The 13,432-nt window shown below is 45.2% G+C and overlaps 1 protein-coding gene across 1 annotated transcript in view; it reads right to left on the bottom strand.

Moving 5' to 3' along the window:
• LMOD1 (leiomodin 1) overlaps window positions 1-13,432 on the bottom strand; it is a 47,151-nt gene that overhangs the window by 32,666 nt on the left and 1,053 nt on the right. The window lies entirely within an intron of this gene.

Raw genomic sequence — 13,432 nt, 5'->3', positions numbered from 1 at the left:
AAGAGCCAGTAGAAAGGAATGTTAAAGATGAAAGACAGACGGGAGTGAGGGGCTTAAAGGAACAAAGGTCCCTGTGGAGGCAGGAGAAAATATAATCGAAATAGTGGGTAGGGGTACTAACGTGGGACAGGAGGAGGGGTATCTCTTCCCATGAAATACAAGGGAAGGGGGAAAGCTTGCATATATAGATGCTTTTACGTTTGCAGGTGGCAGAAGAGGAATTTGAAGGCATTCTCACCTGATGGATTCAAGTTTCTCAGTGAAATATGAGGCTAGGTCATCTGCTGAGGGTTAAAAGAGAGATGGTGGGGCAAGTGGGCTTATGGAGGGAGCTTAGCTTTTGGAATAACCTCTCAAAGGAGTGAGAGGGACATATGGAGGTTTTCTGGACAGCCTTGAGGGCTTGGCTGAGGTTATGGGATGTTAATCCATAATGGCACCAATATATATGGCTATGTTATTTTCTCCAGCTATGATCAGCAGCTTTTAAGTAGGAGCAGAATGTCAAATAGCTAGTCTTATCTAGGCTAGGGGTGATGGAAGCTTGGGGGCCTACTCATGAGAATTGAAGGTAATGCTGAGAATGACTAAAGTAAGATGTAAGCTGAATAGAAAAATAAGTAATGCCAGAAAGGACCTGAAAATTGAGTGAAGGAGAACCAGAAGTCTGTCCATATTGGGAATAAGTAAGGCTAAGAGTGAGAAGAGGCCGTGAAGTGGGATACAGCTTTAAGCCAACATCTTTGGGAAAGTTAAAGAATCCTAGGGTAGACGCACCCAACCTGGGCTTTAGTGAAGTGTCTAAATCTTAACAGAGTGGGTCGGGATGACAGCAGGCAGGATGTGTTTCAAGGACATGATGTCAACTGATTTGCTCTCCAAGATGGGCTTTACTGAAAATGATGATGGTGATCACTTAACTAAGTGCCTACTGTTTGCAAAGCATTATGTTAGACCTTCAAACTTTTGTATCTGATCCTCAGAGAGACTCTTCAAAGTAGGTTGTATCACCCCCATCTGGAAGACTAAGAAACTAAAGTTCACTGTGCATTCTTTCTACCACCTATCAGTCCGTTTGTCGTACTGTAGTGGCTTGCATGTTGCTATGTTGCTGGAAGCTATGCCAATGGTATTTTAAATACCAACAGGGGCACCCATAGTGGACAGGTTTCAGCAGAGCTTCCAGACTAAGACAACTTATGAAGAAAGGCCTGGTGATCTAATTCCAAAAATTAGCCAATGAAAACCTTATGGATCACAACAGAATATTGTCCAACTTGCTTGCTTTGAACACGTCATCAGGAGGGATCAATCACTGGAGGAGGACATCATGTTTGGTGAAGCAGAGGGCCAGCGAGGGCGAGGGAGACCCTCAGTGAGATGGATTGGCACGATAGCCAAAATGATGGACTCAAACATGCTGGCAATTGTGAGGATGACACAGAGCCAGATGGTTCGTTCTGTTGTACCTAAGGTCGCCAAGAGTGGAGTCCACTCCACGGCAGCTATTTATCTATCTATGCATTCTTTACCACCCACCAACTCCACTCCGAGGTATAGACTCAACAGAAATGAAGTCATAAGGGCACCAAAAAATGTACAAAATTATTCATAGCAGCACTGTTTGTATTAGCCCCAAACTGGAAACAACTCAAATGTCCATTAACATTGGAGTGCATAAATAAATTGTGGTACTTTCATACAGTGGAATACTATACAGCAATTGAAGTTTTTTAAAAAAAAGTTACAGACAACACATGGCTGAATCTCACAAACATAGTTAAGTGAAAGAAGTCAGATACAAAAGAACACATTCTGTGTGATTCTAGATACATAAAGCTCAAAATTAGGACTAACTTATAGTGTTGGAAGTTAGGACAGGGGAGGAGAGAGGGTAATGTAGTGCTGGCAATGTTCTATTTCTTGTTCACTTTGTGATAATTCATGAAACCCTACATTTACATTTCTTGCACTTTTCTGGATGTATTTTATATTTCGATAAAACATGTATTAGAAAAAAATCCATTATTGCCAAGTGCAATATGCTATACAGACAAGATAGGAAAGAACCAAAAGAACTAAAAGGTGCCCGGCTACCCCCACCGACTGCTCTGATGGATCGCAATAGAGAGTCCCAGACAGAGCAGGAGAAAATGAAGAACTAAATTCAAATTCATGAAAAAAGACCAGACTTATTGATCTGACAGAGACTGAGGAACCCCTGAGACTATGGTCCCCAGACACTCTGCTAACCCAGAACTGAAACCACTTCCGAAGCCTACTTTTCAGAAAAAGATTACATAGGCCAATCAAAAAATAACACACGTGAGGAACGTACTTCTTAGTTCAGTCAAATATACGAGACCAAATGGCGAACTCCTGTCCAAAAGCAAGATGAGAAGGCAGGAAGGGACAGGCACTGGACAAATGGACACAGGGAATCTGGGGTGGAAAGGGGGAGAGTGCCGTCACATTGTGGGGATTGCAACCAATGTCACAAAACAACATGTATATTAATTTTTGAATTGGAAATTAATTCTAACTGTAGACTTTCACCTAAAGCACAGTTAAAAAAAAAAGACATGAAAATAAAAGAAACTAAAGCTTACAAAGATTAAACACACTATCTGAGGCTACCCAGCTGGTAAACAGTGAAGCTGAAGATTAACCCCAGTTCCCCCTGCTTGCAAATCCAGTGCTTATCCTACCACACCAGCCGTCAGCTGTGTGCTCCCCCCTTCTCCTTGGGCATGTGTGACCTTGGCAACAGAGATCAATGCTCCGGAGGTGAAAATCTACTGGATTTTCAAGCAGCCCTGGCAGCTGGCTGTTGTCTGTTTGCATGCCCAATTTCATACCTGGAAGTGTTTTCATGTTTTTTCTACCTCACCCAGAGAGCGCTGAGCATTTTTCCTGTGACCTGAGGACCTCTGACTATTGTCACAGCCTCCTAAGTTACTGTCCCCTCAATCCAGTCTATATATGGCCACCAAGTTGTCTTCCCAAAGAACACTTTGCATGTATCAACATATAAGAGACCAACTTCATCTTCTCCTCACCAAATTTACCAGCCCAACTGCACCCTTGCCGATCTCCACTGCCTTCTCTCCTGATCTAAGAGATGACTTAGCCTGCTGGGAAATCTGACCCCTCAGTTCCAGTGCATTTCATCCCTTCTTGCCTTTTTTCCCAGGGTCATCAGTTTCCTTCTCCACAAGGTCCCTGGGTGGCGCAAATGGTTTGCACTTGGCTGGTAACCAAAAGGTTTTCGGTTCAAACCCACCCAGCGGCATCACGGAAGAAACAGGCCTGGCGATGTGCTTCCAAAAAGATTATAGCCAAGAAAACCCTATAACACATGGGGTCTCCAAAGTCACAAACCAAAAACAAAATCAACAGCAGAAAAGTTTCCCTCTCTACTGAATCATTCCCATCAGCATATACACATGCTAATAATATTCCCTGAATTATCACAAAGTCTTTAAAAATATCTCCCTTGATCCTACATTTTCTGCCAGCTATCACCTTACCTCTCTACTTTTCCTATTAGAATAAAACTCCAAGAAATGAAAGAGACTTGTCTACACTCTCTATCTCCAATCCTTATCTCCCATTCTCTCTTTTGAGCCTACTGTTTTTTAAATTTTATTGTGGTAAAATATATGTAAAATTTGCCATTTTAATCATTTTCAGTGTACAATTCAGTGAGATTAATTACATTCACAGTGTTCTGCTACCATCACCATTATCTATTTGCAAAACTTTCATGACCCCTAACAGAAACTCTGTATTCATTGAGCAATAACACCTTATTCTCTCCTTCCCCCAGTCCCTGCTAACCTCTAACCTACTTTCTGTCTATAAATTTACCCACTCTAGATTTTTCATATAAGTGGAATCATATAATATTTGTCCTTTTTGGCTTATTTCATTTAGCACAATGTTTTCAAGGTTCATCCATGTTGTATATGTATTAGAATTCCATCTCTTTTTATGGCCAAATAATATTCCACTGTATGGATATACACATTTTGTTTATGCAAAATCTGTTGATGGATTGAGGCCACTCTTCACTACAGTGAAATCATTCTTGTTAAGGTCCCAATGGCTTCCATCTTGCCAGTTACTATGGTTGAGTCTCTGTTCTCATCGTATTAAACCTCTCAGCAAGAATGGACATAGTGGAGTATTCTCTCCTCCTTGAAGCCCTTTTTTCACTTGCTTTTGTGAAACCATTCTGGTTTCCTCCAACCTCAGTCTCCTTCACTGGCTCCTTCTCTTCCGATGCCTAAATGTTGGAGTAGCAAAGGCTCAGTCCTTGGCTCTCTTCTCCACCCACACTCACTTCCCAAGTGATCTCTTCTAGGCTCATGGCTTTAAGTATCATCTATCTATGTCAGAATCAACTCGATGGCAATGAGTTAGGTTTGGTTATATACTGATGACTCCCAAATTTAATCTCTAGCCCCACCTCTCCCATGAATGCCAGACTTACACATCTACTGTCAACTCAACCTTTCCTTTTGGGTGTCTAATAAGCAGAAAATATTTAACTGGCTCGAATCAGAATCTTTGATGACTCCCTAGTGTTTTCCATCTCAGTAAATGGCAGCAAATTCACCCAATAGCTCAGGTAGCTGGTCACCTGGATTCTCCTCTCTCCCCCACATGCAATACATCAGCCAGTTCTGTCTGTGCTACCTTTAAATCATCTCCTGAATCTAACCACTTCTCATTAAACCATCCTCAACTCTAGCCTGAGTGACTACAATATCCTTATAACTGGTCTTCCTTCTCCTCCCTCGCCCCTCTACAGCCTATTCATCTTAAAGCTGCCAGTGTGATCCTTTTACAAAACACAGATCACATCACGTCTTTCTGCTGCTCAACATCCTCCAATGACTTCTCACCGCGCTTGGAATAAAATCCAAACTCCCTCTGCTGCCCTATGAGGCCCTGCATTATCAGAGCCCTGCTTACTTCTTGGGCCTTATCTCCCAAACCCTCCCCCTTGCTCACTCTACTGCAGTTACACTGGCCTGGCTGCTCCTCTGACACTCTAGACCTGCTCCCACCTTAGGGCCTTTGTGTCTGCTGCTCCCTCTGCTTAGAAAGGTCTTCTCTAGAACTTCCTATGGCTGGCTCCTTCTGCTCACTCTTGTCTGAAATGGTTCCCCACCAGTATGGTCTTGTACTCTTTCCTTAATCTGCAGCCTTCTTCTTTATAGCATGTGTGTTATGTGTTATAGGTATCTATGCTATATATGACCTACCTATGTATATATATGTACTGTCTGTCTCACCCACTAGAATATTAGCTCTATGAGGGCAAGGACCTTGTCTGTCTTGTTAACTACTCTATCTCAGCATCTAGAAAGCACTTAGTATAATAGGACTCACTACCACCTGTCTGTCAGTGGAAGTTTGAGTGTTGCTATGATGTTGAACAAGTTTCAGCAGAGCTTCCAGACTAAAATGCACTGGAGACAAAGGCCTGGTGATCTACTTTTGAAAATCAGCCAGTGAAAACCCTATGGACCACAATGGTCTGATCCACAACCAATCAGGGGGATAGCACAGGACCAGGCAGTGTTTTGTTCCATGGTGCATGGGGTTGCCATGCGTCTGGGGCCAACTCAAGGGCAGCTAACAATAACAACAACAATAACACTAAATAGTTGAGGAATTAATAATTTAATGGAGTCCTCCTTGTAAACATGAAACATGATTCATAAATCCTGCTTATAGAAAGAATGAAGAGGATGGGAATGAGTGGAGGGAGTAAGAGTGAAAGGAAGGAGAGGAAACCAGTGTTTATGGGCCTTTACTACCCTGTTTCCAACCAGCACTCCACTAGCTGCTTTATGTAGAGTATTTCGCTTAAACCTCACAACAATCCTATGAGTAGGCATTGCTATTTCCATTTTACAGATGGGGAAACTCAGGCTCAACGAGGTAAAGTGACTTGTTCAGGTCACACAGCTAGCAACTGGCAGAGCAGGATTTGAATCCAGGTCTAGTTGGCCTCTGAATAGAGTACTCCGACCACTAGACTTGATACATTCTGCACCCTGCTCTTCACTTCCACTTGCAAGTCTCCTGGGCAGAGGTCCTACGGGGCCTGCCGGCTCCACACAGAAATGAGGGCTGATGATGTGAAAACCTAAGGGAGCTGGTGGGCCTGCCATAAGGGAAGGCAGGTGAGGGGATGAGAGGGTGGAGAGGTGTGGGAGCAGGAGGCCTTTCTATCACTAGCTGTTTGTATACAGGACCCCGACGACCGAGCCGGTCCTTTCTGCATTGGACCCGAGAGACAGTTGAAGCTAGATTCTTCCCAAGCAGCCTTGGCTTTTCTGAGCTCATGCTGGGAAACCTCCCCCTAATCTTCCCTTAAGAAGCCCTGGTGGTGCAGTGGTTAAAGCACTCAGCCGTTAACCAAAAGGTCTGTGGTTTGAATCCACCAGCTGCTCATGGGAGAAAGATGTGACAGTCTGCTTCCATAAAGATTTATAGCCTTGGAAACCCTGTGGGGCAGTTCTGCTCTTAGGGTTGCTAAGAGTCAGAATTGAATCCATGTCAACGGTAAGGTTAATCTTTACCCTAACATGTTTGCAACCCTGAAACTCAGTTTGGGCCTTTGAGCCTGAGGTGTAAAATAGAGGCTCAGGGAAATGGGGTGACTGAGGCCAAGCAGTAAGTAATTAAATTCAGGGCTTCCAATCAGTTCCTTCTGGATTGAACCCCTGCTAAGAATTTGCATTTTCTAACAAGTTCCCAGGCGATGCTAATACAGCTGGTTAGGGACCAATTCTGAGAACAGAACTGGTTCTCAAAAATTTATCATACATAAGAATCACCTAGGAATCTTGTTAAACTGTAGATTCTGATTCAGTTCCTCTGGGGTGGAAATGCAAATTCTCAGCAGGGGTTTGAACCAGAAGAACAGGTTTGAAGCCCTGATTAAATTAGCCTTGCCTTTTTCCTTAACCCTTTCGTGCTCACAGGTACCTCTAGGGACCAAGTACTTCTGCCTCCGAAGGTTTATTGGGAATCTGCTGTACCACTGACAGTGTGTGCTGCCTCAAGGCAGGGGCCTTTATGACTGTTTGAAACTGAAGAAATGGGCATGTGCCACAAATTATTGTTTTTACAGGGTATTGTATGAGGTGTCTGAATTTTTGGTAGGAAAAATAGAAATTCTGAACATTTTGTTACACATACATACCCATAGACCCTGGTGGGGACTCTGGGGTATAGTTACTGGTACTTCATATGTACCACTAAACACTTTGGGTAAGCTTGTAAGAGTGGACAAGAAAAGAAAAAATCCATACTACCTACCAAAAATTCAGACACCCTCAATGATTCAGCATGCTTCCATTAACGAAAACACATAGTATCAACAAAAAATTCAAAGCAGAAAATAATTGGTTCACAAAAGTATTAAGTCATCTCCATGCCCTTCTTCCTTTCCTTTTCCCTCTTCCTTTCTGTCATTCATTCACTTCCACTGGCAGTATATATTTTTTTAATTTCATGAGAGAGAAAAAGTTAGTTTGGCATAGCTACAAGAATGAAGTCTGAGGAGATGAAGCTCTCTTAAGACATGCCTAACACTTTCAATACCTCATCCCATTTAATCCTCACAATGAGCCTTCGAGGTTGATTTTATCATTCCGACTTGACGGGTAAAGTAATTGAGCCTCCAGGAGTTATGTTAATGAGGTAGCATTGGCAGTGCCTTTAGCACCAGAAGGAGCTCAATAAAGGTAATGTTCTTCCTGAGGTAACTTACCCAAGTTCACAGGATGAGTGAGGGACAGAAGCAGAACTCAAACCTGGAGCTATCTGGTTCCAAACACCCAGGGGGTTTCTACCTCTCCACAGCGCCCAGTGCTAACAAGCCCTTGAGGGGAACTGATATTCTGAATCCAGAGCACTTTTTTTTTTTTCCTGGTTGTGCCAGAAGTGGTCTAATAAACAGAAACAGGCCTGCTCTGGAAAGGCTGTGTGCTATGGTTCAGGATATTCCTGTTTATCCAACTTGGCAGGCAGACGAATATCAGCTTCTCCCCCGACCTGCATTCATTGTGTTCTGTTGCTGTTTACTGCTGTGTGTGACTGTGTGTGTGTGCATGTTGATTTTATGTCTCTTGGACAGCATCCCTGGCTCAGTCTTCCCTGTCTCTCCCAGTGCACTTCATCCAGGCTTTGCGCACTCTGTGCCCTGCCCGTAGGCAAGCTGTCATGGTCTGACACACAGGTGAGGTACTCCAGAGTCTCTTGGGATGGAGAGAGGAGCTGGCGGAGGGCAGACAGGTTAGACAAGGGCTTTGCGCCTCACGCTGGGTATATGCCCAGATGTGCCTTTTCCTGCCCCAGCCTAGGACCCTGAAGCCCCCAGGAGCCCTGACGCCTCCATCCTGCCATGATGCTGGTGGCAACCTCCCCTTGGTCAATGGGATGCGTACCCCACCCTGATCATCTACATCCCTCCTCACTGTTGGGCCCTTTTATTTTTAAAAGTACTTCGTGGTCCTGTCCGTCTGTCCTGCCTCCCTCTCCATTTCCGTCCAGCCAACCTCTGATCCTGCTGTCCTGGCAGGAAAGAGAACATGGGGGCAGCGCTGAGGGTGGGGGCAGGCGCTGATGTGTTCCCTGCTAAATTTTTTTTCGGATTAAATATTGTATACATGCTGAAGAAAACTTAGGACACATGAGTAACAATAATAGCTAAAACAAGCACCTGTGGACGCTACCACCTAGTGTGAGAAACAGTGAACCGTTTTTTTAAGCTCTGGATGGAGGCAGTTTTCCAACTCCAGGGAGAGATTTTAAACTTGTCTATCCCCCTCGGGGTGCCTGCTTTTGCCTCTCTAGGTCAACAGGCTCCCATCACCTCTTCTTCCCTCTCCACCCTGGCCTCCAGGGCTATTTTGGGTGTGTACCAGTCAGGGTCAATAAGCAGTGAACATGATGCCCAGTGCAATCCTGACATGGCCCAGCCCTGCAAAGGGCATTTTGAGGGTTAGTGCTGCTGGCCTCAGACCTTCCCGGCATTCCCATCCCTGCAGCGATATCAAGATCACTGAGCCAGGACCAGGGCTGGTGGGGGAGAGGAGGCTGCTGAGCTGTGAGACCGGGCAACCAGAAGAAAGGTCAGAAGGTTCATGCCCAGCAGAGACTGGCTAGTGGGGCACGTCTGGTTTGCTTCTTAAGTTTACCTCAGGGGAGAACCTAAAAGAGCTCCCTCCAACCCCCAGCACAGCTGCCTGTGCTCCTGGCTGGGAGCCGGTGCTAATCCTCAGCCCCTGGTAACGCCAAGAAGAAGGACGGGGGAGGCAGGCGGAGATTTTCTTTCCCACTCAAGAAGGAAAGGGAGAACACATGGGTTGACCTGTTGGGATCCGGTTCCTGAAACCTGACCCGAGGACAAAGGTTTCACTGAACTGTTAGCTACACACTTGCCAGGGGCTTTGTCTACCACCTGGGCTGAAGGAGAGTTCCTCAGAGGACCAGGGTGGAACCACCTGGCTGGGAGGTCTGCCCCTTTAAAGGGAGGCAGAGAAGCCAGTGGTCAGCTCCAACAAGCCCCACCTCCTACCCACCCTGACCCACTGCTGATGTTCACTCAACAGAGGTTGAGGATCTGCTCTGTGCCAGGCCCTGTGATAGCATTTGCTGGTGAGGGAGACAGACAAGAAAACAGGTAGTTACAACAAAGTGACGCCATGTCCAGGGTTGGTACCCAGTGCTGTTGGAGTGCTCAGACAGGCGCCTAACCTTGCCTAGTGGTCAGGGAAGTCTTCCTGGAGGAAGCAGTCAGGAGTCCTGAAGGCCAAATAGGAGTTAACTGGGAAGAGGCATGGGGATGGGTGTGGAATGCTGACAGAAGAGCTGGTAAGCCAATCTAGAAGGTACTCGTCCAGCTCCCTGGAGTAGTCCATCCCACTGAGGGATAAGCAGCCTGAGGTCTCTTCCACAATCTAGACCCATCTAGCATGGTAGCCACAGTATGAATCTTGGGGCTCTTTCCTCCCAGGAGGGCTAGGGCTTAAGACCCAAACTGGGCCTACCTCCTACACTTGGCTTCCATCCATTTTTAAAAAGCTTTTTATTATGGAAAACGTCAAACATATATATGAAAGTAGAATAGTATAATGAACACCCATGTAGACCCACAATTGGTAGCTTCAACAATTTTCAACCCATGACCAGTCTTGTTTCATCTATACCCCATCCACTCCCCTCACTCAAATTATTTTAAAGCAAATCCCCTATAACCTATCATCTCCCCCTACAAATATTCCAGTCTTTATGTCTAAAAGATAAGGATCTTTAAATATATATATATATCCGAAATACCATTATCACACCTAAAAGGAATTAACAATAATTCCTTACTGCCCTCCAATATCCAGGCAAGATCTACTTTCCCTAATCCTCACTTGGTTTTAATAGTTATGTTCCTATTTATGGGGCAATGGTGGGGATGAGACTGGGGGAGGAGGGGAGGAGAAGCATTCAGCCTGACTGTGTTAAATCTGGAGTCCCTGGGTGGTACAAACAGTTAACACAATTGGCTGCTAACAGAAAGTTTGACTGTTGGAGTCCACTTAGAGGCACCTCAGAAGAAAGACCTGGCAATCTACTTCCAAAAAAATCAGCCATTGAAAACCCTGTCGAGCTCAGTTCTACTCTGACACACATGGGTTTGCTATGAGTCCGAGTCCACTTGATGGCAACTGCTGGTGGTACTATACCCACTGCTCCCCCGACAACATAACAATACGTGGTCACTGCTTTGTAACACCTCTTGGGTGGCTCTACTGTGTGTGTTTTGTAACCTCAATTAGATTTTAAATTCTTGAGGGCAGGGACTGGCATCACTGCCCTTTTTGTACCCTAGAGGAGGAAGCGCAGTCCTCAAAGTCAGGCAAGCCACTTATAATCTGTGTGACCTAGGGTAGTTATTCAACCTCTCTGAGCCTCCATTTCTAAATCTGTATAATGGTGATAAAAATACCTGTCTCCCAAGAATTGTGAGGCTTAAATAAAAGGTGACCGTGCTTAGCACACAGAAGATTCTCAGTAAATGCTCATCTCGCTGCTCTTCCTCAGGTAGCGTGAAATAGGCTCAAGATTACTGTTTTGATTAACTTCTAGTTTCTCATATGTAGTAAAGGCCACCGTCAGTGACAGCTCCCAGCCAGGTGCTGGGAGGAGGAGACAGAGTCCACCAGCTTGGAGCCCCACCCACTGTTCTGTCTCTGATGTCAGAGGCCCTTACCCTAAGCATCCAGGTTTTGCTTGTTTCCCTGACCACAAATTGAACGGACAATCTTGCGACACCCGCCTGTGACTAAGTGAAGTGAGGAGCTGAGTAGTGGTGGAGATTTGCTTTTGCTCACTCTACCACCTTCTGGATTCCTTGACCCAATTGATTAATCATTTCATACTTGCCATTTATTGGGTGTTCGTTACTTGCAAGCTCTGTAGTAAGTACTTTACATCATTATCCCTTTTAGTTTGCACACACCATCCTATGAGATATTATCCTCATTTTACAGATTAGGAGACTGAGACTTAGGTTAGGTAATTTGTGAGTTACTTAGATATTCAGACAGTAAGACATGCTGGTACCCAGACTAGGTTTTTCTGACGCTTAAACCCAAGTTCTTTACTGCACATCACTGTGCTGCTCATGGTGCTAAAAAGGCACTTTTTAGTGTTAATTCCCATTTGCCCAGATTTACAGAGATAGCCTCTGTCCACAGCACAGTATGTACGTTGAACTCCATCCATGTTGCCAACCTGTGCCCTTGGACTGTTTGAAAAAGGTTGAGAAGATCTGAACAGTCTATCCCCATGAGGGGAAAATGGTTCTAAAGGTATCTTCTTATATCAAGACTGTATGCCTGTACACACAGGCACACATGTGCACACACACACACACACACCCCACCCTCTATTCCCTGACTCAGGTTCTGTCTGCAGAAACAAGTGCGTACCTGGCAGGGGTGAGGGAGGGGCACAGGGGAGAAGAGGCTTGCCATGGTGTTATTAATTGGCTGAAGGAAAAGCCTGTGTGAATGAAATTTCCAGGAACATGAGATATTATCCTCATTTTACAGATTAGGAAACTGAGACTCAGTGAACTTGTGAGTTACTTCGATACCAGACGTAAGATGTACTGGTACCCAAACTAAGTTTTTCTGACACTTAAACCCAAGTTTAAGTTGCTCATACTGTCTGCAGCCTACCCATCTTGCTTCATCATTTACAGTGTTATGTGTTTGGCTTCAGCCTCAGGAGTACCTTTCTGAGCACCAGAAGCCACCAGGCACAAAGCAGCCACGGGCACAGAGCCTGGGGACCGGAGTCCACACTTCAGCATGAAAGCTTGGGGTCCAAGTGGGGGATCTACAGAAGTGCCAAAGCCTTTCATTGCATTCCATTCTTTCTGTTTCCTGGTAGTTTTCTTGAGGTACCAGGCCCTCACAGGAGCAAGACGTCATGACTTGCCCAGAGGATAAAAGGTGTCTGAGGCTCCTGGCTTCCTCACTCCCTCAACTTCTTGGCGACACCTTAAACATGGGCTGGGGGAGGTCGGGACAGAGTCAGATGCTCTACCTCACTTTGCCTCGCTGCTTCTCTCCCCACACTCCCATCCCTTCACGCAAGAAGTCAGGAGCTATGCCCACAAATGTGCTCTGTGAGTAGCATGCAACATAATTTCTTGCCCCGCCAGACACTTGGCAGAAGTTTCAGATGACAATGTCACCTTTCCCATTTCCTCTGTGACAGTGAGCATGTTCGTTTGAAGCCCTGTGATGTTGGTGGCCCCTACCCTGGGCATCTGGGTTTTGCTGGTTTACCCTGACCACTAATTATCCACAGGAGTAGAAAAACAAAGAACAAGAATTGTGACTAAACCTTTTCTTGCATGAATTTACAGATAATGGATAATATACAAGAGATGTGGCCAGTAAGTGCTGAGTAGAAAGAGAAGTGGAGTCCCTGGGTAGCGCAAACAGTTAACGCACTCGGCTGCTAACCTAAAGGTTAGAGGTTCAAGTCCACCCAGAGGTGCCTTGGGAAAAAGGCCTGGAGATCTATTTCAGAAAAATCAGCCATTGAAATCCCTAGGGAGCAGAGTTCTACTCTGACACACATGGGGTTGTCATGAGTCAGTCGACTCAACAGAAACTGGTTACTGGTTAGAAGACAAATAGTACAAAGACTTAGAACAGTTTTTCCCACCAAACACTCTTTGCTGTGAAAAAAGGGATCCTACACTTAGAGGCTAGCCTAGTCCATCCAAAGAAAACTCACATATCTACATAACGGTGAACAAAATGAATTCGTCCATGCCAACCTCCACCCCCAAGAAAACAGAAAGCACGTTTTGTTTGAGCCGATCCTAGATGTG

Source organism: Trichechus manatus, unplaced genomic scaffold, assembly GCF_000243295.1.
Source record: "Trichechus manatus latirostris isolate Lorelei unplaced genomic scaffold, TriManLat1.0 scaffold00035, whole genome shotgun sequence".
NCBI classification, from domain to species: Eukaryota; Metazoa; Chordata; class Mammalia; order Sirenia; family Trichechidae; genus Trichechus; species Trichechus manatus.
The sequence above is the reverse complement of the archived record's forward strand: the minus strand, read 5'-3'. Positions and strand labels throughout refer to the sequence as shown.